General features: G+C 45.0%; 1 long non-coding RNA gene across 1 annotated transcript in view; it reads right to left on the minus strand.

Annotated features, from left to right (window-relative positions):
* Positions 1-2,452: 2,452 nt before the first annotated feature.
* LOC110337122 overlaps positions 2,453-22,841 on the minus strand; it is a 47,236-nt gene continuing 26,847 nt past the window's right edge. Inside the window, exons 3-5 of the long non-coding RNA XR_002381242.1 lie at positions 9,034-9,488; positions 4,854-5,018; positions 2,453-3,622 (exon numbers count right to left, since the gene is read on the minus strand). This is a non-coding gene — a long non-coding RNA (uncharacterized LOC110337122). The remainder of the gene's footprint in view (positions 3,623-4,853; positions 5,019-9,033; positions 9,489-22,841) is intronic.

Here is a 22,841-nt window from a genome sequence, read left to right on the forward strand (position 1 = left end):
GCTCTTGGCTGGAGTCGTGAATGACTACAAGTCCTTCTTTTGAATGTGGCCTCTTGTGGAGCTGGGATTCTGGTCTTTCCACTGGTAAGGCTTGAGCCAAAGCCAGAGCTCGGCATCACTTTAGGCCTCCCCTTACTTCATGTGGGTCACCTTCTTAAACCCATTGATGGTCCCTCTATATAAGCAACAACCTCTGTATGACCCAGGAAAGCCTCCTAATGTCTCCCCCTTCCCTCTCTGTAAGCTGCCTTTTTTCATGGCTAATGGCTATGCAGAGCTGGGTCTAAAGATACTTAAGAACAGTGTAGTGTCTTTCCTACAGGCAATATCATTATAGACATGAATCCAGAATCTGTTCTTCTGCCACTATTCTTTCTGTATCTCCCTGTATCACAGTCCTGTTAGCATCCTGGCCCAACGAAAGAAAAGTGTGATTGTCATGGGAAGTCTCATGGCTCAAGATGTCAGTGGGAAGACAAGCTCCCGCTCATGGAACTGGTTCAGTGGACAACCCTGATAGAGTTGAAACAGGAGCTATGGCCTCCAGAGCCCTGGGTTTGAGAGAAGGCTTCATCATTTGCTGTTAAGTATGACTTGGGTCAGATCTACTGAACTGATTGATTTCATTTCTAACTCTGGAGAACAAGCTTTTCAACTCGCTTTGGAAGTTGCAAATCTCTATGTAAGCGTTGTTATCCTTGAGGGTTATGCCCTGAAGTTGTTAAGTTAAGCTCTTAGTCACACTGCACACCGATGTACAAAACGAATATAGCATCTCATTTTTGATCACTGACTACTCTTCTCCAGAGGCTCTCTGACCTCTGGGAATGACACCAACCACGGCCCCAACAACATTGATTACAACAAACTGGGTGAGACTCAAAGTCCCTTATCCACTCACGAGTGCCTCACGGCAGTCCTGTGAAGTGAGCAGCTGCATAACCCCCAACTTAGAGGAGTAGAAACAGATTTGAAATACGCTTCCTAGCAATTTTCCTCATCTCCGACTACTCCGAACGTTTCCTACGGTAGTCATAGTTTCCCCTCCAAGACAATCTTTAGATTTTTCTCCCTCCAGCTCTTCAAGATGTTGTCTGGGGGACGCAGATAGTCCACGCCCATGACTGTACAGAGACAGCCCCCACTCCTCTGTCCTTTAGAGGACCTGTAGGAGATGGCGCCCCCTATCTATTGAACCTTGCTGATATGTGTCAAAGAGGCTGCTGTGGCTCATAGACAGCTACTCTCAGTCACCCCCGGGCTGACCTAGCCTCACCTGCCTCTCACTGGCATGCAGTGGCCCCTTGTGACTTGCTGGGAACATTATTCCTCTCTAGTCAAAAGGATCCTTCATGCAGCCCCCACTGTGGGAACATCTAACACAAGAGCTCTGTCCCACTCTGCCTGCTTGTGTCTGTCCCCTCCTAGGGACTCTTGGTACCTTCCAAACAATATGAGGAGACTACCAAAAGGTGAAGTCTATCCAGTCTAGTCCTGTATACCTACTGTACACCAGTTATAGTTCAGCACCTTTGGGATCAGTAAAAAACAAAAACAAAAACAAAAACAAAAACAAAAACAAAAAAATAGACCCTGCCCTAATGAGGTTGACATTCTAAATCCCTTTAAAGTTCTCCCATCTTCTTGGCCTCTATCTCAGCCTGATGCATATCCTCCCCTGGAGAAAGATCCAGGGAAATTATTTATGATGGAAAATGTCCTCTCTTCTCATCAAGCCTGTTCTGTAAGCCCACTGTTCCGATAACAAGGTCAAGAGAGTGAACTGTTAGACTCCAAGTTGAACAGGAAAACAATGACGGGCCCTTTGTTCTTGTGGTCTGGCCCCGGCGACATGGAGTCCCGGAGTTCAGTGTTGGAGTTACAATGTTAACATAGAGCTTTAAGGGAAACGTGAAACTGTCCCTTACCTCCCTGCGACTAGTCAGAACAGAAGCAAATCAGACAATGGCACTCCATATTCCAGCATTTATAAAAGGGCTGACACATTTTAAATGGGTTCCTGTAGCTGTCAGTATAGTTGTCTATAGCAATGGCATTGACATGGCTTGAATATAAAATCTCTCCTACAGGCTCCCGCATCAGGGACTTGGCTACAAGCTGATAAGCTCTGGGATGGCAATTAGATCATAAGGGCTTTGACATAATGGATGGTTTACACATACTCCCATGGGCTCCTAACATGATGGTACTATTGGGAGGTAGCAGACAGCAGGAGAGGGGCTCTAGTTGAGTCTAGCAGGGGTTTCCGCCTGAAAGCTACATCTTGCCCAAGACTCCAATTCCTGAATTCCCCGTCTCTGCTTCCTGCCATGATGTTCTGGTTGGTTTGGGCCCAAAATGAACAAAGGACTGTGAGCTAAAATAAGCGATCTTCCCTTTACACTGTTCTCTCTTGCAATTTGCTCTTGGTAACGGAGATCTAAGCAACACGGACACCCAGTGAGCCTCTTGTTGAACAAGCAAGTTGTCTAGTGGAGAGCATACCACACATGATTCGTTCTGAGGAACGGAGTCTGCATGCCTGAGATGGCAACCTACCCACACATCCTCAGCCTGGGTTTTATACCCAGCACAGAGGACTATGCCCCGGGGGGGGTGGGGGGCTCTTCTTGCCTTGGAGGTCAGAGAGGGTTACCTCAAACCAACTCAAGAGTGACCCAGTCCGTGACTGAGCTAGAGAGGGGCGCGCGGAATAAAAGTGTCTGGAGCTCTTCCTAGAAGAGCTGCAGATCGAGATGAGCAAAGGAAACAAAGGCAGAGGTCAGGAGAAGCAGCTGGAAGGCAGGACTGGGCATGCCCGGGGCTAACAGAGAGGTCAGGAGAACTGAGGTAGAGCCAAGTAGGAAAGAGGTCCTTACGAAAGGGCTTAGAGACCAAATGGGAGACAGGCTTTGAACTGGGATTTTTTTTTTTAAGTTATAAATAAAGCCAAATGCTTCCATATACAAGTGCATCTCCTACTGATGTAGGCAGAAGTCTAACTTAAGGGTGGGCAACTTCCCTCTTCAAGAACCCGGAACTTTAATCTCCAATGCTGACAGCTCAACTCGGCTTTCCTGTTGTGTGCCTGGAGCTGGTGGTCCTCAGAGACTAGTCATTTTCTGAACATCCTTCTGCCCGGAACTCAGTTATCTGCTCCAGCTCAATACATGGAGGATGGGGAAAATGTAAGCCAGTCACGTGACAAGGGAGGAGGAAGGAGTTTGTAAAGCGTTGACCGCATGTTTGTCCATGTGAAGACCCCTAAGGAGGAGTTGCAGTAGGTCTCAGGACTCAATCCATCACCTCCTCGTTGTGGCACAAATCAGGGACACTTGGGCAGGATGAATACCGGCTGCAATAGACAACCTGGAGATTTCGGAGGATGCTGTGAAGGGCCGAGAGCAGCCAATGACAGCAGAACGTAGAAGAAAAGATTAAAAAAGAATGGTAGAGTTGGAGGAAATGATCAGTTGTAGGAGAGGAACAAAAGGCTGCCCAGGTAACTTACTGAATGCAAGTTCATTGCAGGATCTGTGAAGGAGGAAGTGACGGCCAGCGTTTGAATGAAGGACCCAGTCTCTCAGAAGGAAGGGAGAGAGGATGAGGTGCCACCTCTGCCCTGCAAAACGGAAAGCATGGATTTCTGTGAAAGAGTCTCACGCTAAACCGTCTCAACTTTCTTGGAGCGACCGTGACCTCCATCTGCAGGGCCATGGCCCACTGTCCCCAGATGGTAAGTTGACAGGTCTTGGAGGTCTATATAAATAAGCTGGTGTCACTCTAACCTCAGGTTGGCCTTAGCCATTTTAGATACCGGGGGACCAAAGCTATATTCCTACAGAAGTTTCAGACACATGGCTCCTTCTTTGAAGCATGAAATCTAATGCAGCCTCCTTTACTTGTAACTTTTAACACAGTCTCCATTTGATAGGTATCTGTAATGAATGTTGATTCGTGAATTGAAATGACCTGCAGTTCACTCTTAAACTACACTTAATAAATGGTCACATTGGGTGGTAGGTCTTCCTGCTGTCTGTTCTTTTTTTTTTTCCATAACAGAATCCTCACTCACAGCCCTATACGCGTGCGCGCGCACACACACACACACACACACACACACACACACACACACACACGGCCCCTCCCGGAGAGGGCATCTTTCTCCCCTGGGTCTAGTGACTAATGTTTGATTCAGATGTACTCTTCGTTTGAGTGTCATTTTTTTCCTCCTAGCACATCCACCCATTCTTCTTCTCCCCACGTCAACCTGGGGAGGTGACTCATCTACATTTTGCTATGGCCCGGCTCCTCTCACCTCCCCACGCCCACCACCCTGCAAGATTGTCTGAGATGAGAATGAGCAATGGAGAAGGAACCCATAGCAAGAATGATGGCGCTCCAAGCCAAATATCTAGGGAAGAGAGGCCCAGCCTTGAGATGGGATGAGGGGGTTAGGAGGTAATGGGGTCTCTGAGGAGAAATGGACAGTGTCGGGAACAGTGTGAGAAGAGCCAAGCCCAGGAGGGCTACCACCACCTGGCTGAACCCTGAGTCCACTGGGTACCCAGAAGCTTCCTAAGTCCCTCTTAGGGCCTCCTGATACCCACAGCTCCCTAGTAGGCTCAGTTCCATGATTCATCAGGTGTGTTCCCACGGTGGCTCGGAGGGCTAGGACAAAGGACAAACTGAAGGGAGAACATCTGAGCGTCGCCCTGTAGGATGACTTGGCCGCAGAAATCACACAAAGGTGACTTAGGAGTCACGGTTACAGGAGAGATTCACAGGCTGCCAGGGATCTGGTATGACCTGCCCCACGAAAGAGCGCACCACCTGAGGCTACACCCGCTCACCAAGATAGAAGGTTGAGAGGCGTGGCCGCTCTCCAGGCTTCTTCACTGAACGAAACTTGCACTTTGAAATGGAGGGACCAGAGATTTTCTTCAACAGGGCTAATCATTGAGCAGGTTTGAGTCAAATTCTACAATGTTAGGGAAAAAAAACTACACACTCCAGGGCTGGAAAGAATGTTCAAGATGAGAAAACAGGGTTAATACCTAGCAGAGACAGCTCCATGAGCCCAGCTTCTACCTCCAGTTTCTGTTCCTGATACCCTGGATCCCACTTTCTGGAATTAAAAGGGATCATGTTGGCCAGGAAATGTCTATTCTGCGAATAGGAAAAAGAAATATCTACTACTGTCGTATGGATCCAACACTGGTGCAGGCAATTAGGTTGCAGAGGGACAGACTACCCTTGCTTCCCACTGGGCACAAGCAAACCTAGCCACGTCCATATTTCCTCTGCAGGATCAACTCCTATTCTGATCTCTTTGTACCCAGAGCACTAAGCAGCCGGTGGCCGTGGTGTATCTTAAACATGAACATTCACTAAGATGTACACAGAGGAAAGAAACCCACTGGGGTCCTTCTTTCCTGCGACTCCTTCTTGGAAGTACCTCTTGTCTGTTCTTCAGCACCTCTCCCAATTAGAGAAAATTCAGTGGAATGAGCTACTGGCATCAGACAGACAGACAGACAGACAGACAGACAGACAGACATGACTGGCCACTCAATGTGAGCAAGTTAGCTAACCTCTGTCTCAGTATCTCCCTTTTTGAATTGAGATGGACAGTGTCCATCTTTTTTAATCTTTGTGAGAATGAAATAAAGTAGCACCACGCAGGTAGAACTCAATAAATACCCATTCCGTTCTCTGGCTGCCTACTCTACATCTGTTCTAGCATCTGTCTTCTGACTCAGTGTCAGTTGTGTCTTCCCAAGTCGCACTGTTCTACCTCTGAGACATCACACCACAGACATTCCCCATATGATGAGTATATGTTATGTGTGTCTACTTCCTAGTCACAAGAAGCCCACTGTATTGGCTGGTTTTGTGTCAACTTGACACAAGCCAGAGTCATCGAGAGAAGAAGGAACCTCAATTAAGGAAATGTCTCCATGAGATCCAGCTGTAAGGCATTTTCTCAATTAGTCATCAATGGGGAAGGACCTAGCTCATATTTAATGGTGCCATCTCTGGACTGGTGGTCCTGAGTTCTATAAGAAAGCAGACCGAGCAAGCCATGGGAAGCAAGCCAGTGTACAGCACCCCTCCAAGGCTTCTGTATCAGCTCCTGCCTCCAGGATTCTGCCATATTTGAGTCCCTGCCCTGATTTCCTTCAAAAAATGAACAACAATGTAGAAGTATTAGCCAAATAAATCCCTTTCTCCCCAACTTGCTTTTTGGTCACGGTTTTCATCACACTAAGAGTAACCCTAACAATGACACCCAGGAACTCAACAGCTTCTGTGTTTCTCTCCAAAATAGCAAGAATCCCAACAGGATCACCTTAAATCACCATTCCTACCGATGGACTCCTTCATTTGCAAGGCCTAAGGGGAGGGTTGGGGAGGTAGGCTTTCTTGACTCCCATCCTCATCTCAAACAGCAGTAAAGGCCCTTGGAACAGTCAGGAAAAATCTCTGGACTTGCCCGGGGACCCAAAGGGACATGCTCAGTTCCTCTAATAATACAGCAGGTTGTGAGTTCTAGGGATGGCTGCAGAAGTCACTCTCCTTACGAAGTGAATTTAGCATCCTTCGTCAAGAGATGCTCTGTCCTCAATGGGGAATGGGCAAGATGGGTTGATACCAAGAAGGCGGCAGTAAGGCAGACATTAGTCAAAGGGTTCCAGATCCCTTGGATTTCATCCCTCCATTTCTCAGTGCTTTTTCACATATAGGAGACCAGCAAGGAGGGGAAGATGCTTGACCCTAGGGACACAATGGAACTAGAGTAAAGAAAATGGGGACACAGGCAGACCTGCTTGTGTTCTGCAGTGGGCCTATGACCCTGGCAGCCACGGTGTTCTGTGACTTTCGAAGTTAAGTCAACGAAGGTGCCACCGCTTTGATCCAGGTGTCCTTTAGGATTGACATCTTTGTTGTTACCGTATGGAGATGTTCTGGATCTCACAGTCAAAGAAAGCTAGAAGCAGGACCGGTACCAGGGCAATGTCCCTGAGAGGAGAAGCTGGGCCTGCCCTTCCTGATTCTCACCTCATGAAGTCCGGCCCCTTCCCTACTGGCAGTCTGGTCAACCTCCAGGTCGCCTGACCACACTCTCTATAAGGCACAATACTGACTAAGTGAGAAGTGACCCATATTCCTGGACAACGTTCCTGTCTTTGCTACCCCTACTGGCAGGTGCCCTGTAGCAAGGAGAATGTTATCTTGATGACAGATCCTCCCACCTGCGTTGCCAAGAATCCTGCTGGCCTGGGAGACAGTGAAGAACCTCTGCCCTTGCTCTGACCTATGTTCTCACTACAGACATATGTCCCCAGGAAAGGGGAGAGAGAGAGAGAAAATGGCTCTTCATCATAGACCAGCATTTATGTCTCAACAGAGCCCTGGGACATTCCAGCACAGTGACAGACAGTGGCAGAAATGAGCTCATGAGGCCAGGATCTGCTGCCGGCCTATTTTGTATTCCATGCTAAGGAGAAGACAAAGGGGGGTCCTAGCCTGCTATCAGGACACAGACACAACAACAGAGTCAGACATTCATGGTGGGCATATTTATTTTGTCTAAAGCACAACTGAAAAAAAAAAAGTAGAAAGAGACATTTTACCAAGAACCCACAATTGGCAAAGGACAGACCAAGATTTGAAATGGGCTCCTCTTGGTCCTGTTGACCAAGTTGTCCTGGATAATGTCACTGAAAGAGGAGTAGAGGACACCAGAGATACCATCTGCATCTGGTTCTCATACTGGCCAGATCCTTTAGAGACCACCAGTACTTACTATGAAGATAGGTAGTGTCTGATTTACAAGGTCTGACATGATGGAAGCAGTTGGACTTTTCTTACTCTGAGACTGGAGGGTTCCTGTGGCTATATACTGGCCCGATTCATGCTAACCACCTGATTCATACAATCTTTCAGGACAAAAGAAACTAAAAAGATTTAAGAAAAAGACCAGAATTGCACAGATGGTTCATGTCCCATGGTCATGCTAGCCACAGAAGAGTCCCTGATTCTGTCAGCTCTCTCTACCTACCACCCTATCAGCCCCTCCCAAGAGGAGTCCTACAAAAGGAGCCCTGCAAGCCTTCGTTTTCCAGTGCTGGCTCTGTAGTAAAGCTGAAACCCATCATCTAAAGACATCCATTTGTAGTCTATCTGGTCCAGGTCTACTGAGTCCATAGGTATGGATCATGGAGACAGACGTCATCACCACATCTGTGATGTGATGGGCTCTAGGGGACCTTCCTCCACCATCCTGCTTCACCTCAGGTCTGAAGTTGCCAGGATTTGATTTGCTCTTGGAGCATCCAAAGAGGCCCCAAACTTCAGAGAGCCTCCTCGGAAATAATAGGGTGCAAGATTTGCAGACAGAACCTTCGTTCTTCAACAGATTCAAACTTTAAAGCACTGAGTCCGAGAACAGCTGAGAAGAGGTAGAGAAGATGGACAAGAAGACGGAAGTGTGAAGCCCAAGTGTCCCAAGGGAAGTGGAAGCAGATGAGAAGTGGATTTCTGGGCATGGGAAGTAGACAGAGGCTATCAAAAACAAACTCTCTCTCATATAGTTGGACCTTGCCCTAGCTGGAATCACACTGGCTACAAAGCCAAAGAGGGCATTTACACACTGCTGCCGTTTGGATCTTCAGTGTCCCTTGAGGTCCATGTGTTGAAGGCCTAGTCATCAGCTGTGTACTGCTGGAAGCTGGTGGAGGCCAGTGGGAGATCTTTAAGCTGTTAGAGGAGAGCTGTAGAAGAGAACATTGGGGTGTTCAGCTCCTTTTCCTTCTCTATGTCTCAGCTGTGAGGTGAACATTCCGAACTCTTTCTCTCTATAAGCTGGTCACCTTAGATGCTCATCACACTCACGGAAAGATGACCTCCACGCATATAACGCACTTATGACACTACCCATCCCTCTAACACTAGACAGGTGGGAAGAACTGATGACTGGTGGGACCCACCATACCAGCTAGCACTTGGCAGTAGAAGCTGGAGGCTTACATGGGGTTGGGGAGAAATACATAGGATCTTATTAGTAGCAGCAACATGGTTATTGTTAACTGAATGTTTGCTGATTCTCTAGCAATGAATCCCTTTGGACAGACATAGTACCCATCCATGTAACATAGACTTCTCTGCTACAGTGGTTGGTATCGGGGATTTCTTTGAAGAATATGTATCCCTGGGGACAGGCCAGCTTCAAGGGTTGTGTTGTGTTGTTTTGCTCCAAATACAAAACTTGAAGTGATTCCATATAGTCATCCACGCCTCACACACAGGTAGCTGTGACCCAATGAGAAAACATCCCCAACTGCAGGCATGGGTATTCAGCTCTTCGTGGGAAGGCCCTTCATCCTCACAAACACTTGATGTTAATTTTCCAGAGTCATATCCTCCCACTGTCTGTGAAGAATGAGAAAAGGAAAACCAGCCAGCATGCCATGATTTTTATTTTTCTGTTTAAAAGAAAAAGAACAAAAGAGAAAAAATCCACTTGAGTATACAGCTCTGAAGACAGCATCATGTTGCACCTCATGTACCTCAGAATGAAATTTTCTCCATCCTCTGAGGTAAATGTTTAAAGGATATACCACTTAAAGGAGGGTAGATTGCATCATCTCCAAAGATGCCCCCAAAGATTTGGACTAATAGCCTGCCATCCTCATCTTTATCAGAACCCTAAGATGGTAGAAGATGAGGATGACTTGGGGGAAATCATCTCATCCTGAGGACCAGACAGAGATGCTCACAGGAGACAGATAAAGCCATAAGTGATTCAAGCCCAGATGGGGCCTCTTGTGACTCAGAGTTTGTTATTCATCCAAGAAATAAATTTCAAACAGTTGAAGACTTTGTGCAGCTGAATTCCACATCCCTTGGCCTTTTGTTTTCCTAGAGCTTCCATAACAAATGGCCTCGAACTCTTTGGCTTTGAGCAATGAAAATTTATTCTTTCCTAGTTCTAGAGGTCAAAAGTCCGAACTCAAAGAAGGCAGCAGGGCCATGTCTTCCCTGAAGGTTCAAAGGAAGACTTTTTCCTCGCCTCTTCCAGTTTTGGGTGGCTCTGCGTTCTCTGTGGACTGTAGCCAGGCAACTTTAGCCTCTGCCTCTGCCTTCTGTCTTAAAAGGATGATTGTCCTTTTATGTAGGATTCACCTGAATAATCCAGAATGACCTCATCTGGTATTGCTCTCAACTATATTTGCAATGACCCCTCGTTCCAATTAAGGGCACATTAACTGATTAGAACATAAGCGAACCATCGGAGGGTCAGCAGACAGACCCGTCTACTAGAGTGAAGTAAAATGTGAACAAATGAATCACACCAGGACCGGCAGGTGGATCTGAGAAGGGACTTCCCTTTATCCGATCTCTAAGGTGCTTGTCCATGGCCTTTACTGGCTAAGACTCTCCTATTCTCTTGGGGATGGGCAGGCGCTCTCAGGAATCCTAGCTGCTTTGAACTGCCAAGATCTTGACTCTAGTTCTGGCTTTGTGTGGACTTCATATGGAGTAGAGCCTCCTCCTTTATTTGGGAGTTGAATTTCCTCCTGGGTTTTTTTTTAGCCTCTTCCCTGTGCCCTACTGTGCTTCCAGAGTCATCTCTTCCTTCTCCTAAAAACTTTCTGAATTCTGCAGATCCTTGGTGCCTCTTTCAGAATTTTAGCTCATGTTTCTCAAATTTTTGTCTTTATCTGAATCAGCCATTGGGAGGCCATGTTTGAGTACAGACTACTGGGTTCCATGTTCTGATGCAGTAACTGGCTTGGAGGTGGGGCTAAAAACTTGCATTCTTTCCCCCCCCGCCCCAATTAGGTTTACTGTTTATTCAATGTTAAATGTTACAGAGTTCTTACCCTGTCTGAACCATGCCTGCGAACCCAAAGAAAGAAATGGTGTAGACAGTGTATTAAAACTCGATTCATATGCATTTTGATAATTTTACAATCTTAAAAAAAATTATAACAAGACTTGGAATTTACATCTGCTGCAGGTCTTCAGTGTTCCAATACAGTACGCCATGAAACAATGGCATCGTGTCTCTGTTCATGTCTTCAAACCATAACCCCAAACAGAATGTGTGTGTGTATGTGTGTCACGCTGGGGTAAAGAATCCCCTAAGGGAAGCTTGTGGCTCAAGGCGTGAGATTACTTGTTAAGGTTTCTGGTGCCCAAATGAAATCTTCAGTTTAACCAAGAATCTCAAGCCTCTAATCACCCAAGCTCCTCCTGGCTGGTTCAGATCATGCCAACATTATTGCCCAGAAGTGGCATCCAGTATGGTCAGGAGACACTGGCCTACGCTTCCTGCTTCCCACACTGCTGCACTAAATCCACGAAACTGCAGGACATGCTGTCAAGCAGGGGTAACTTGAGATTCCACTTCTATCAGTAGTGAGCAAGTCTGAACTGTGTTTGGTAAAGGGATTCGTTTATAGGGAGAAACCCAGGCACTACCATCGTATCACATAGTCATACGCCAATATAGAGTATGTGTACTGAACCATCTGTAGTGACAAGCTAGGTAACCGACAGAGGATTTCATTAGGTGGAAAGAAATTTAGCAGTAACTGCTTCTAAGAGCCAAGTGCTACTAGATAGTTAAATTGTAATTACTAACAACAGAAGAGCTACATTACTGGCTATTCCCCTGCCTCTCCAAGTGAATACCAAACTTACTCACAAGGTGAATGTCAAGGTGCTGGCTAAACAATGAATGGATCTACAGAATAGCCCATAACCTTCTCAAGGTTGACGACCTCAGATTGGCTGCCCTTAATTGTGGATTTCATGTGGATCACACCTTCTGCATAAGGTTACAGTGATTAGTGTCCATGTGAACCTCGAAACCAACTCTACTAGATTCCTGTCAGAAAGCCTTCAGAAGTCAGCCACCTGGGTTCTGATCTGCTGTAAAAGATGAAGAGTTAAGTGACCTGAATTAACCTCTTCTGTGCCTCCATCCTAAGGAATACTCTGTAGGCTGTGGCTATGGTAGACTTCCTGGAACAAGCCGCTGTAGAAATGATGTGTTTGGATCATCTGTGTGGAGCTTATGATTTATAATTTGTTTGTACTTGTATGTGGTAACTATGGGTTTAATTCAACCAAACTAGGGTCCGCCCAATGGGGAGTGGGTGGGGGGTAGTCTTGTTTCTTTGAATAATTTTTCATTCCACACTAAGGCCTTGCTTTGACTTGGAGTAAGTTCTTTAAGGGCATATTGTGTGGAGAAATAGTCTGAAAGAAGCATTAGAATTGTGAAATGCCCTATGAATTGGCCAATCCTTAGGTGGAACCAGATAGCCTTTGATACATATAAAGGGCAGGAGACCCACTGCACTCCAGGTGACACTCAAGCCTCCTAATCAGGTCTAAATTGAACTGCTGTGGATGGAGTGTGGCATCTGCTCACTGCTGTGGACGGAGTGTGGTGCCTGCTCACTGCTGTGGATGGAGTGTGGCATCTGCTCAGGAGTGGGTTTCACTGACCTGGCTTTTCACAGTTCAAAGCAACAGGAGCAAAACACCAATTTGTACATGAATCTGCATGGTGTCTGATAAATCCTTGTGTGTGCCCCAGATGTGAAAGCTTGCGTTCTTATCTGTGAAGATTCTGTTCTGGCTGGTCCAGAGGTATAGTGAGAACCACCATTCTAACCTGTTCCTCATGCCTTCCAAATGGACTTTCCTTGTTCTCCCACCACATCCAACTCGTCTTCTATCTTCCTCTAGCCCAGTAGGCTCTCAACCTGTGGATAGCAATCCTTTTAGGGGTGTCACATATCTGATATCCTGTATAGCAGATATTTACATTATAATTTATGACAGTAGCAAGATTACAGTTATGGAGTAGGAATGAAATAATGTTATAGTTGGGGGTCACCACAGCAGGAGGAGCTGTATTAAAGTGCCGCGGCTTTAGGAAGGTTGAGAACCATTGCTCTAGACACTTACTCTCATCTCAAAATACCTAGAACCTTGCTGATTTAGCTCAATATTATATATAAAGATTTCCACCTAATCATCCCATCCCTTGATGCCCATTTAAAACCTCTTCTCCCCCTCCCCACCCTCCTACTTCTCCAAATCAAAGCCAAGGACACCCAGATAACTAGGCTTACTCCATCCCAGAAAACAGGAAAATCTAGTCCCAAGCTGGTGAGAGAGCGGGCACAGTGACAAGCCTGGCTTTAGCTGGCTATCCTCACAAGACTCCTAAAGTGGGTAGTCTAGGTCCGGCTCCAGTGTGGCCAGGGAGAAGTGTGGAGGAAACATCCAAGCCAGTCTCCACCCACCCAGCTGCCCATGCACCTTCTGTCTTCACCAGCCCCTCATGCCCCAGTGTGCAGCAACTCCCCTCAAGGGTGAGCCTTCAGATGCCAGGAGACCATCTTCCCAGGGCATTGAGCAACACCCACTGCAGGATTTCCAGCCCTCGCGTGCTCCCCAACAGCCTGCAAGACATTTTCTCTGAGGAATTTCAACACACATAACTAGTGCTTTGTTCCCCCTGTGAATGCGGGCTTGTCTGGGTGCCAGAGTTGCACCACACAGGAGATTAACAAACATGAGCTGAACCTCCTCTCAGCGGGCTCAGTTCAGTCTCTAGGATCTTTCTTAATACTATGCACAAATGTCAAACCACTCTAGAAAAAAAAAAGAAAAGAAAGAAAGAAAGAAAAAACATGGGAGGGGGTGTTGGGCCCATTGGCAGACCTAATGAATGCAGGCAACCTGACCTTAGAGACCCTCTTAATGTCAAATACTCAATGTCAGTTTTACTGAAGTTGAGCTGAGCAAAGAGTGTCCTAGGGCTAAGGTCGCCGCTCTGCTAATGGTATGTAGATACTTAGGAGTTCCTCACACACTTCCCTGATGCCCTCATACATAGAAAAATGTTAAATAAGATGTCGAGTGTTTGTGGTCGTAGTTCACATAAAGCTCATGTGTCCCAAGAGAACAATTGACTTCTATATGAATGGTTTGGGGACCCAAGTGGAAAGGAGGGACTAACCTAGTATGACATCATTGCACACAAGGACCCAGTTGAGGTTGAACTGGAGGGCTCTCTTCTGGTACAGGGTCACCCCACACATGGCCCGGTGGTTCTATGCAGTTTTAATAAGATATCTGTATTCCTTTCTAGGGCTGACATAAGGACAAATTGTGGGGTTGGGAGGCATCGACAACAACGAAAGTATTTCCTCAGACTTCTAGAAATGAAATTATAAGCACAAAATGTATAAAAGTGAAAACACAAGCAGGAATGGTATCTCCCAAGGCCTCTCCACAGCTTACTGCTGTCTTCCCTTCTTCACACAGTCTCCCTTATGTGTATCTGAGCTCTAATTTTCTCTTCTCACAAAGATACTCATTACACAGAATCAAGATCCAATTCGACAAACTCATTTCATTGAAATGTCCTTTTTAAAGATACTATAGTCAAATATTGAGTAATGGGGGTTAGGGCTTCAGCACACAAAGTGGGGAAAAGGGACCCAATTCAGCATATAATAATATTCACACAATCCGTTTACCTTCCCTGATTCAAAGACACACATTAATTTGTTAATTCAGCTTTTTTTTTTTTTTAATGTTTGTGAAATCAGGCCCCATCTGATAAAAATCTATAGTGCTCGAAGTTTGGTTTTAAGGCATTTTACATAATTATAATAATCTGCATACTTCCTCTGTTCTACTTTAGATAATATCCTGATTCCAATTTTATAAATTAGAAAGCTGAGGGTGACAGGCTGAGAAGTGGGAGAGTGGAGCTTCTCCACTGTGCTGCTATAAATATTACCAATTACTACTGCTTTTTCTGGTGAACTCACAGATGATACACATGGACCGGAAGAACACAGTGCCCTAGGCATGCACCCCTAATGGCAGGGCCATCCCCACAGAAGTGTATGACCCTGATGTGCCCCTATGGGCATATATTTTCAGTCTAACAAAATATCATGAAAGCTTACCCAGTTCTTCTCTCACTGGAGGTGTGAGTCCCAGTTATCTACTAAATATAAGCTCTGAAGGATAGCCAGTCTCTGTGTCTTGAATGACTTTGTGTCGAGTATGGGAAAAATATATGTAGCAAATAAGTACATAGCAGTGTGTGCAATATTTGTGTGATGCAGGTTTCTGGGTGATATGAGGAGGTGAGAGGTCTAAAAGGATGGACAGGTTTTCTGGATGGATGATGTAGAGGGGAGGGCTGGATAAGAAGTGGAGGCACTGAGATGGACTTGGATGTGAGCGTCTCATTTTCTGTTGCTATAAATGAATACTTGAGAGTTGGTAATTTACAAATGGTGGTAGTTGTTTAATTAACTATGCTGACTGTAAGCCCCAGATGCCACCACATCCCTTTCTCCTTGGCCCCTGCAGCCCTGGATGCAATTAATACCTGCTCACAGTGAACTATAACAACATCACTTTTTACTCCATGAACAACTCCTTCTTTCCATCAAATCTCTTCAATTCCTGAGAGCCTTTCTCAGCTCCCCTTGCAGCGCACCGACCTAATGTGAGACCCGGAGCTTATCTAGGGATTCACTGTGACCTACACTAGAGAATTCTGGGACTTCGTTATAGCCAGGTCACCTGTTCAAGTGAATCACTTCCATCCATCAGCACAGCCAGAACAGAAGTGCTTGAAGGAGCCATGAGCACACAGGGGAATCAGTCCTCAGCAGTGGTCCAAATTAAGTGTTCAGACCGCAAAAGGGTCATTTGTCAGCTCCGAGCTGTCATCTGGAAGGGGCCATCAGAAATACTGGCAGGGGAAGGAGCAAGGTGGCTCCATTTTGTTGATCTTCACTAGCCCACAAGAGCCAGCCAATCTGTACTTGCTGTTCAGACACTATCATAATATCTATTCTTCTATAGAAGAGGACAGGATGGGGGGTGGGGTGGCCATTAGAGTTTGCTCTAAGCATTTGGCAGAGCCGCAATCCTACACATGGTAACATAGTGGCTCAGTACCCTAAGGGGCATAAGTAATAATCGCATCACTGACTACAGTATTATAAAGCTCTGTGATAATATGATTTGATATTTGCAACGAGTATAAAGTAAGGGAGCTGAGTCCACCCCTTACTACTGATCCTGCAGTTAAATTTATCCCACTTTGGGAATCACATAAGCTCTTCCACTCACAGACATCACATTAATACTCTCGGTTCGGGACATTCTTCCAGATGGCATCATGTCACTCTGTTCATTATCAACAGATGACAGTGATGGCCACGTAAGGTTACTTTGTTCTCTGCCACCAGCTTGGGCCACTGTGGCTCCAATGCTTCATTGTTTCATTTATTAAACAGTGATGCACTGGGTGTTCACTTTATGCCAAACACTATTCGAGGAGCGTGGGAAACAGTAACCAAAACTCCTGTCCTTGTGGGGACTCTAATCGATCTAGGCAAAGTTGAAAGTGGAAGTGGGAAAGCAATGAATCATTGGCCTAATAAATGACTACATAAAACAGTAAAAGGAGGGAAGAACTATGGTAACAAATCATGTAAGAAAGGAGGGTGTCATGGAATGGCGTGCATATCTTGTTAAGTAGTGTGGTAGAGGTAGGCATCATGGGAAGTTATTTGAGCAAAGATTTCACAATTTGTGACTCAAGCCAGTGGAAAGTTGACGTTGTGGCCAGCTGAAATCATGATGCCTGAAGAGCACTGGCTTATCGAGAAGGGTCAGCAAGAGCTCCAGCTGGGAACATGCTCCACAATGTAGAAAAGTCAAGAAGACTCTTGGAGTCTAGAGTCCTAGAATGAGACTCCCCTAGAGGGATCGTGTTACACATGGAAGCCTTCACTGTATAGATGAGAGTTAAAGCTTTGAACTCAGTGATGTTACCAAAGGAGGAAGGAAAGGAAGATTAAAAAACATAACCAGAAAGAAGCCAGCAGAGAAAAAAAGGAAACACCTGCAAGAGAGAAGAGGCTGGAAAGAATTGGCTCTGTGATAAAGAGAGAAAGGAAGAGGCATGACGAGCTACTGTATCTGGAGCCACCTGAGACTGTTCCTCAGGGGAGGAGTGGCCAAGCTTGTCTAAATAACGTTGACAAGCTCAAGTAAGATGAGAAACAGTAGTGTCCCTTTATCAGGCACAGTGTTGTGGCTTCAACGTGGTCCCTGTGCGATGGGTACTGAGCATGGAGTTTGTTTAAAAAGAGTTTCAGAGAAGGAACGTTACAGAGAGTGAAGGGAATAGAATCAATTTTTTTCAAGATATTCTTTTTCCAGAGGGGGCAAAAACCAGAGCACAAACTGCTGGGGAAAGTGGGGTTAGAAGTTTTTTGTGACTTACTTGCAAAATGGAAAATGTTGGCATGGAAAAGTTCTAGAACAATGGCCTCTAGAAACAGAAAGGAGCTTAACATCTGGTCCATAGGCTAACCAAGTGAGTTAGAGAGGACTCAGAATTAGCCTGATCCCAGGAGGCAGGGAATGAAAGAGCAGATGTGAGGAGGGGCCCCAGGTGGAGGTGGTAGGCCATAAAGCTCTCCTACTCCTCAGGGAGTCTCAGTCGGTAAGAAACAAGGTCATCAGCTGACATGAGCAGACAGGAACATGGGAAGAAAGAAGAGAAGCTGGCAACTTATTGGTTAGGGTTGTGGGAATGCCTTTGGTGTGCTGTGGCTTGCTTCCGAAATGAAGACCGAGATAAGGGCTTTTAGGTGTGACTTTTTGTTTGTCTGGTTGGTTGGTTGGTTGGTTGGTTGGTTGGTGGGTTGGTGGGTGGGTGGGTTGGTGAGTCGGTGGGTCAGCTGGTTTTTGGGACACGGTTTCTCTGTGTACTCCTGCATGTCCTGGAACTCACTGTAAACCAGGCTAGCCTTGAACTCAGAGATCTTCCTGCCTCTGCCTCCCCAGTGCTGGGACTAAAGGTGTGTGCCACCACCGCCGAACTTTAGACGTGACTTTAAAGGGAACCTAGTAAGTAGCTCTGAGTGCTTGTGGGGAAAGCAAGCAAGTCTAAGCAGAGCAGTGGCTTTGTTGAACAAAGACTATGTCAAAGAGATCCCAGAGAAGCTGAAGAATTTTGGCAAAGAAGTAATCATAAAGATCAGCCATGGGATATTTATTTATGTATGTATTTATTTAGTGGTGGGAGGCCCACTTGTAGAAGTCAGAGAACAACTTGCAGGGTTCACTTCTCTGTTTCCACTTTGTGGGCTCTGGGGATCAAATTGATACAGTCACACTTATTGGGAAGCACTTTTACTCATTAAGCCATCTGGTCTACCCAACATGGGACTATAAACTAAATATGGAGGAAAATGGACAGAGAGGGTGGGAACAAGGAAAAGGTGACAGAATAAAGTGATGGGAGATTCCAGTAAGCCATGAATGAACTCTAGGATTCAGGATCCTGGAGTGACTGAACTGGAAAAACAGGAGCAGTGATCTGAGCTTTTGAAACTTGAACTGTAGAGGAACTCTGGTTTGATGGCACACACCTGTCATGTCAGCATTCAAAAAAGCTGAGGGAGAAGAATGAATTTGAAGCCACCCTGACCTGTACAGGAAAGATCCTCTATCAAAATTAAAAAAAAAAAAAAAAAAAGGAGAAAGAAAAAGAAGGGACAGGAAAGGAAAAGAGGACAAGAAGGAAAGGATAGAAATACAGAAGGGTCTCAGTTATTGGTGTCTTGTTTAATCTGGAACATGACATGGAAGGGAGTGGCTGTGTACAGAGCATAGAAGCACTAAGAGTCAAGACATGGGGATGCTAGAACTTTAGAAAGCACATCTGTCAGAATCCTAAAATCCCCAAATATTCAGATAAGAGAAAAACTAATAAGACTAATAGCAAATAAGGAGATACAATTTTAATAATAGTAATTTTTTAAAATAAAACAGAGAGGGAGAGGAAAGCAGGGAGGAAGCAAGCCATTGCACTTTAATACATAGAAGTGTCAATAAAAGTATGATGGTTAATTGAAATTATCAGCTTGACAAATTTATAATTAAATGGGGACAAGCCTCTGGCCATCCTGTAAGAATTGGGTTAAGTGCCTAAAGTGGGTGGCACCATTCCCTGGGCTTGGAGTCCTGAACTGGATAAACGGAAGGAAGGAGCCAAACACACTCATTCCTTATTCTCTGCTCTCTGATGGGGATGAAATGTGACCAGCCACTTCAGGTTGCTGCTTCCTTGAGTTCCCTGCTGTTATGGTCAGGACCTGGATCTGTGAGTTGAACTTAACCCTTTCTCCCTTACATTGTTTTTCTCAGAGTCTTGTAATGAAGCTATTACATAGAAAGCTAATGATACAGCTTGGTAATAGAGTATTGATCTCCAAAATCAGTCCCCCCCTGCAAGATAAATTAATTTTAAAAAGCCATAGTTTCAAGAAAATACCAAATTGCTTGTTTTAAAGTACTTTGAACTTTCAAATGTTAAGGTTTAAGAATAACCTTAAAAGCCTAATGTTTTGAAAAGAAAAGGAATGGCAACGTGCTCCTCAAATGTGCCAGTTAATATCCTGAACAGTATGTGTGTATATGCCACATATGTGCCAGTCATTATCCTGAACAGTATGTGGGTGTGGACCTCAGAATATGCCAGCCAATGTCCTGAAAGTTGTGTATGAATAGGCTACAGAATAGTCTGTGTTATTGTACAAAACCGATCTTTAGCAGAACTGCTGTTCCTTGGAATTGGTTCCTAATGTCATGCAATCAGAGGAAGAGAAGAAAACTGCTTAGATGACAAAATTCTTACCTTATCATACTTGTCAGCGTCACAGAACAATGGATCTAAAAACAGGGCCTGGGAAACCACAGGGGTTTCTGCTGCTTACATTACTCCCCTACAGTGGGCTCCCCCTCGAATCAGTAGTTCCTTTCACATGTATTTATGCCTTACTTTCAGACTACTTCATAAGTTCCTGTGGAAAGGTTGTCTCTTGTACAATACATGGTATATACAAACACTTGGGATTAGTAATATCACCATGTCTGTGCCCAGTCTGCCAGTGAGTAGCAATGTCTGAGTTTTCTTAAGCTCTGCTTCTTTCAGACTTCTCTTGAAAATCCACATTGCTAACTTGTACAGGCAGCTTTCCTTGACAACTTTACCCCGTAGTCCCTACTTATCACTTGGAGTCTTTTGTCTTCTGGCCATATCAGAGATGATCCTTATTGGATTCCCAGAAACCAGAAGCTGAGACAGTTGAGTCTCAGGCAGTTTCTGCAAGCTTGGGGTGGAAGGAGGCTCAGGAGACACACCAAGTTCAATGAGTTTGACTTTGCCCTCTCTGCCCTTATAATGAGCTGTTTAGATCTCTGCCACCTGAACAAAGAACAAGCAAGGGGACAGAGTTGGTGAGCATGGGACAGTAGGCATCCTGTATTCTTGAAGTCTCACTTGTCCTGCCCCAAGAGAACTTCTGTGCATTGTGAGATATTTCCCACTTCTGTGTTCTTCCCATCTCAGCCCAGCCCCACTCACCCACCACCATGGTAGGATGAGGATATTCTACGTCCTGTACTTTGAGAGCCCCCCTTGTGATTGCTGTTCTCTGCTTTTTGATGTCAGGTGTTTGGGCCTGTGAGTCCAGTTCTCTACAATGATCCACCCTTAGACAGGAGCTATTTTCTGTTTTTCAAAATGATAAAGGTGTGTGAATGGTACTCTGTGCTATCAATGTTGGAATATTTGTTACTGTCTTTGCATAGACTTCCCTCACTATTTGCTAAACAGCAACAAACAAACAAATAACCATTCATTGCTTAAAGGCCACTTCTTCTGTGACCTTTAGCAAAACCTAGACGCCCCATGACAAAGTTGCTACTTTCCTGCCCACGTGGCTCTCTGAGTTTCCTTATGCTCTTGGCTTTATTTTATTTTTCCTTTCCAGGTGCTTCTTTGATAGGTAACCATGGCATTGGTTATGTAGTGTAGTTCCTATGTGTTACTCTAGGATCCCATCTTTTGTCTAGAGTTTTATGTTTATTGGCCATTTCCAAGGGGACTGACAGTGTCATGACTTCATTAGATGCGAATCTCCTCCCTTTGTGCCACAGGAAGGCTGAGACTTGGATACACCCCACCCATCTTTACATCTCTAACTCCTTGCTTGATGTCTAGGACTGAAAAGAAAATGCATTTGATGCCACCTGGAGAAAACTCACAGGCCTAGGTAAGTAATGTCAAAAGTAGATAGTGTGAGTTTAGGATTCTTTCCTTCTTCCATCAAAAATTTTCTTCCTCTTTGACCAGGGCAGGAAATTGCACCAGCAGGACTTCATCTCTGTAATCTTTAAAGCTTTTTTTTTTTTTTTTTTTAAGATTTATTTTTTATTATATGTAAGTACACTGTAGCTGTCTTCAGACATACCAGAAGAGGGAGTCAGATTTCATTAGGGATGGTTGTGAGCCACCATGTGGTTGCCAGGATTTGAACTCAGGACCTTCAGAAGAGCAGTCAGTGCTCTTAACCTCTGAGCCATCTCTCCAGCACTTCTTTAAAGCTTTTGTTTGATATCTTGTAACAGGGCTCCATATAAAACTGTATCGTCCCAGGAAACAGGGAGGGCACTATTTCTTGTTTTCTCCTCTTCCTTTTACCAAGTCCCCAATTATGATAGCAACTACAACTATCTGTGAAATAATATATTTCAATAAAAATAGAGAAGAGACAATAGTGAGGATTAACATGGAAGGCACAATCATTTGATCATCTCCGTTAAGATCTTATTTATTGAGGTCCCTCTGTGTGGCCATCACTCAGGTGTTGAAGCTATTAATTACAAAGCCTGTAAGTGCTTGGTCTCTGCTCTCAAAGAGCCCATATATACATGAGCAAGTCAGGGCTTCTGTGCATGAAATAATCATAATATCTGATGGATACAAATTATCCTCTCTACTGGGCTGTTCCGTCTCAGAAAGTTTTAGCACAAAGGGCCTAGGATGGCAAATCTTTGGTATTTATACCATTCATTGCAAATAGGACCCTGAGATAGTTATGTTCCTATGATTATGTAATAATCATTTCTTTCTTAGCATTAGTATCAACCCCTGAAAGTCTCCACCTCTGTCTGCTCAATGACTCACAGACCACAAGCCTTCAGTTCACTGAGCTCACAAATGCTGCTCTGAGAATGAAGCCATGACTCTTTTAGCCCCAGATTCTTAGCCACAGCCTAGACTTTACTCTCTTCTACACTGTCCCTTGCCTCTTATCGCCCCTGCGCTTTGCATGCTATATCTGAGAGCCAATGTGATCCCAGAGCAGTACTGAAAGCCGACACAGGAGGATCTGGGGAGCTTGCTCACTAGCCAGTTTTGTCAATCAATGAGTTCCATGTTCAAGGAGAAATCCTATCTCAAAAAAATAAGGAGGTGAATCTTAAAAGAAAAAGATACCTAATGTTGACTTCTAGCTTCTATACATGCATTCATAGGCACATTCACTTGTATGTACATGTGTAGACACACATGTACCATGCACACACACGTATACACACATGGAAGAGGGGAAAAGAGATGAATAGGGTGTTTGAGAAAAGTAACGATGATTTGGAAAAGAAGTGAATGAGAAGATTCACAAGGTCTCCTAGAACAGGGACATGGTCACTAACCAGTGACAGAGCTACCTGGGAGACAATATTAAGCAAGGCTGTAGGATGCAGGATGCAACACATGATCAACAGATAGACTGTGATGTTTGTCCTGCAGCCAGAATGCCAAACCACAGAACCAAGCAGTACATTCTGGCCGACTCTTATATCTGATGACCTATTTGAAAAATATTTGCTTCCTGCTCCTGAGACCTTAAGCTCCC

Source organism: Mus pahari, chromosome 19, assembly GCF_900095145.1.
Source record: "Mus pahari chromosome 19, PAHARI_EIJ_v1.1, whole genome shotgun sequence".
Lineage (NCBI taxonomy): Eukaryota > Metazoa > Chordata > Mammalia > Rodentia > Muridae > Mus > Mus pahari.